Here is a 4301-nt window from a genome sequence, read left to right on the forward strand (position 1 = left end):
TAAAATCAAGGAAATTTGAGATCGATAGAAAAAGAAGACTTACAGAAGTATGACGGTACTCTTCAGATAGTGTACAAGTCCAACCAGATTCAAATCATACGCGTCAATAATTGTAAGCGCGAAAATGATGAAATCGAGCGGTTCAAACAGGTACTTATACTCCCCCTTAGGTTCCCCAAATGTAACTGCCTGCTCATAAAGGCAAAAGATCATGCCGTTGAAAGTGGAAAACGTGGTGCCACCAAAATTTAATGTGGGCACCCATTAAGTCTTGAAACGCTAAAAACGCGCATCGGGTAGTCAAAAAGCCGCCAGCGTTAGCACAAACCGAAGTGGGGCGACTCGTCTAGAGAGCTCGCAGGTATCAAAACCCTCCTCCCCATCCGAGGAAACGTGCAGCAGGGTTTTGAGGGGCTATTGTAGGGCCCGTGGGCCCGATAGCCTCAGCCCATCAGGTATTAGGCCCAAGGCCAACACCGAGGAGGACTGACCAGCCAAGGCTAAGTTAGACAAAGCCTCTTTTGTGACCCACGCCGAGGACCTGTTCGTCCTCGGCATTCTAAGGATAATCTTTGGGAGGGGATAAGCTCAGAGCAAGCTGTCACATTCGCACTTAATGCATTCACCTAACCTCTCTGGCTGCATTAATGGGGATATAACCCCTTAGCAGGGCAACGTTGGTCAGAGTGAACCACTTGAGTACTGATAAGGCCTCTGATGGGACAGACGGCCAGGAGAGAGGCAAATGGATGATCAACAGATGGAATAAGGAGATAAGCAGATGAAAACTATATAAGAAAAGCAAGTAAAGTAAAAGAGGGGGGGGGGAAAAAAAGAAGGAGAGAGAACAAAAAGGCCTCCTCGGCCACAGGCCGAGAAGCATTCCCCCATTTGTAAAGAAACTCTTAATATTTTTTGTAAAGAAAGTTCATGCTTGGTGATCGACGGCCAGCGCCTAAACCTTTAACCCACTCTCTAAAAATTTATTGTTTGGGCTTGATTGGGCTGAAAACCCATTCGTACTCAGGGTCAATCCAAATTGAGTCCCTACAATAAGACTGACTTCCCTTGAATGTGTTTTTATTGTGTAGATTTACTTGTTATTGTAAAAAAATTAGATGATGATGTATCTCATTGTATAATTAAAAATTTGGACAAATTTGAAGTTGGAAGGGATGCCGCAATGTGGAAGGCTGAAGATCTCCTTTTGCGTAGCAAGACTACTGTTGTTGGTGCTGCCAAGCGTGAATTATCCACTGGATTTAGGCCACTCAGTCTTGTTATTGGAGTTGTGATCATGATTGATTCTCACTAGAGTGGTCAGCGAATGGAAGAAAAGATGTCTAATGTGGTTGGGGTTGTGGCTGTGTTGTCGAATAATGTGAAAGTAGCTCTAGATGGACACTCCAATCTTGGAGATGAAGTAGCAAAGCTTGTAATGGAAGTTTCAAAGCTTTCTACACTCATTTTGAAGGAGTCGCCCAATGCAGAGGTGGAGAAAAAAATGGATGCTATTCTGGCTACAATCAACAAACTGGTTTCTAAGCATGCTAAGAAAAATGAGTAGAAGAAGACATATGGCTTGGGGAAGATCATGCATGATATTGTCACCTAGTTATTTGATGACTACGTGGCAACCATTATGTTAAAGCTTAAATTGTGTGGCCTCTCTTGTACCTCTCTAGGATGCTTTTCTTATATGCTGTTGAATTTTGATTACATTTTGTGAATAATAAACCTGTTAACTAGATAATCATAAGTTAGGTTAATTGAAAAGCTAATTGCTTAAATTTAAAGCTTGACTAACTAAATATCTGTTTGGGAAATGGTTTTTTTTTTTTTTTGTATTTTTTATTTAAATGTATTACAAAAACTAAAAGTTAGATTATTTGCAAAAAAGTTGAGACAAAAAGCAAACAACTTTTAGCAAGGTGCAGATTTGGGTTCACGTGCAGGCATGGGTGTGGTGCAGCGACTTGGCAATTTTTGAAAAAGTAGGGTGTGGGTGTGGTGGGATACGTTTATTACTAAATTATTAAATATGTTTTTATTTATATTTTCTATATATTTCAAAGCATATTTTTTCATATAATGGTAAATATATATCAATTTAAGAGCAATAGTAGATAATAAAGTGAAAAAAATTTAGGGTTTGAAATGACTTTAGGAATTTTTCTTTAAACTAGGATGTCAAAATGGTTTGGACCGTATCGGGTTGAATCAGAAAACAAGAAAAAAAAAAACTCGGTCACGAACGCGTGTCCAGCCGCGTCCGTGCATATTAAACTCGGGTGCACTGACCTTCATCTCGAAAGAGGTCTTGGCATTTGCGTTTGAGTTTAGGAATGTAGTATTTGTTGAAGTTTTCTAGACCTACGACCCCATCTCTGCATTGTTTAAGTGCAAGGGACATATAAATATTGATGAAATTGGCTGCACCTGTTACCAATATAAGGTTTTTTCATATGGGTTTAGTTTCGATAGCAGTTGGGTGGGGAGGGGGTGGGGGAGTAGGAGATGAGGGTTTGTAGAGGAGTGGCCAACCGATTTTTTTTTTTTGGAAGACAATTCCAGAATCAAAGTTGATAGTTGTTTTTTTTTTTAGGGTTATTATTGGGTACTCTAGGAGTATACTCCTCTCTCACACAGGGGTAAGTCCCACCTACCATGGGGCCCACCTTGTATACTCCCAGGCTACTTAATAAATTTCCTTCCATGTTAGGTGTGTTTTTCTTGCTATGTGTGAATGGTAGTCAATAGGAAGGAATTAACGGACTAGGTAGTAAAGAAGCAGAAAGGTGCATGGCTTGTAAAAAACCTATTTGTAAAGGAAAAAAAAATTATTTTTCACACTCCCAGACACATACTTCATACGCACTGTGTAAAAAATAGGAACTAAGGTGTCAAATTTTTTTCATAATATCTATATTTAACACATAATGTATACAGAAAATTGTATACCAAGAATGTAATATAATCAAAGCCCTTTGTAAGTGGCATGGGCCCCAATTGTGTACCAATATGGCTTGTTATGATACAAAGAGCATACTAATCATAGTTACCTCAAAATTCTATTAAGAATTAATTTTCTAAATAGATTTTTTTTTACGTGGAAGAAAAGTTATAACTTTAGTTAATTAACTAGAATATTTTTTTTGAGGTTTTCTTTGAGAAAGTAATGCATTCATTATTAAATTAAGAATATTAGTCGCAGACACGCATAATGCGTGGAAAAATTTGATATGAATATGTTTTATTGGATAATTATAGAATTAATATATTAGATTGTATATTTTTAAAAGTCAATATGTGTTATTTGAAATTATTTTTTATATTAAAAGTTTTTGTGTGTGTGCGCGTGTGTGTGTGTGGTGTAACAACTAACAAAATTACTACACTGAATACTTTTTGACTTTTTGACACTCTACAAATAAGCACAAAAAATGTTCATTATAAATATGTTTCATATCAACATTAGGAATTTCCTCAACAATGATAGGCCAAATAAAACTACATTAACAATTCTAAGTCAATTAAAAATAACAAAAGTCAATATCATTGAAAATTTTGGAAAGGAAAACAACAGAATCACTTCAGAAAATGCTAGAATACTAAAAAGAAAGGAAAACGAAAAAAAAAAAAAAGATTATTTTTTATTGTGCATTTTGTTTACCTCAATGGCGTTCCTATTATTGGCTTAACTTTGAAAGTTTTAGACAAATATAATTGATGTTTTCTCAAAATGGTGAAAACTAAAGCTTGATTGAAAAATATGGAGAACAATTAGTATTGTGCTAATTTTTCTTGTTGTAGATGATGGGTGATTGTATCTAGAAAGTGCATTGGTATATATATTGTAAAACTTAAATAAATAATCAATGTATGAGTGAGAGAGAGATAAGGTTGTGAAAAACAGAAATTTTGAAAGAGAAAACACTATAACGGTAGATAAATGAAGAGACACTTAATGCTTGATGTCTTCTCAAAATGGTGAAAACTAAAACTTGATTGAAAAATATGGAAAATAATTAGTATTGTGCTAAATTTTTTGTTTTAGATGATGGATGATTGTATCTAAAATGTGTATTGGTATATATATAACATTATAAAACTTAAATAAATAATCAAGAGAGGTGCTACGTCCACAACATTTTTACAACATTTTCACAACAAATCATAGGTAGTTAGTTGTTATTGGTTCAAATTTGAACCTAACACCAAGATTACTTTTTTTCCCCAATAATTACAACCAGTAACAACCTACCACTTAAGATTTGTTGTAAAAATGTTGTAAAAATGTT

General features: G+C 35.5%; 1 pseudogene; it reads right to left on the reverse strand.

Annotated features, from left to right (window-relative positions):
* The window catches only part of LOC112012325 (UDP-glucuronate 4-epimerase 3-like), a 10184-nt pseudogene extending 7738 nt beyond the window's left edge, over window positions 1–2446 (reverse strand).
* Window positions 2447–4301: the final 1855 nt, after the last annotated feature.

The sequence above is a fragment of the Quercus suber genome, unplaced genomic scaffold (assembly GCF_002906115.3).
Source record: "Quercus suber isolate HL8 unplaced genomic scaffold, Cork oak 2.0 scaffold_201, whole genome shotgun sequence".
Classification (NCBI taxonomy): domain Eukaryota; kingdom Viridiplantae; phylum Streptophyta; class Magnoliopsida; order Fagales; family Fagaceae; genus Quercus; species Quercus suber.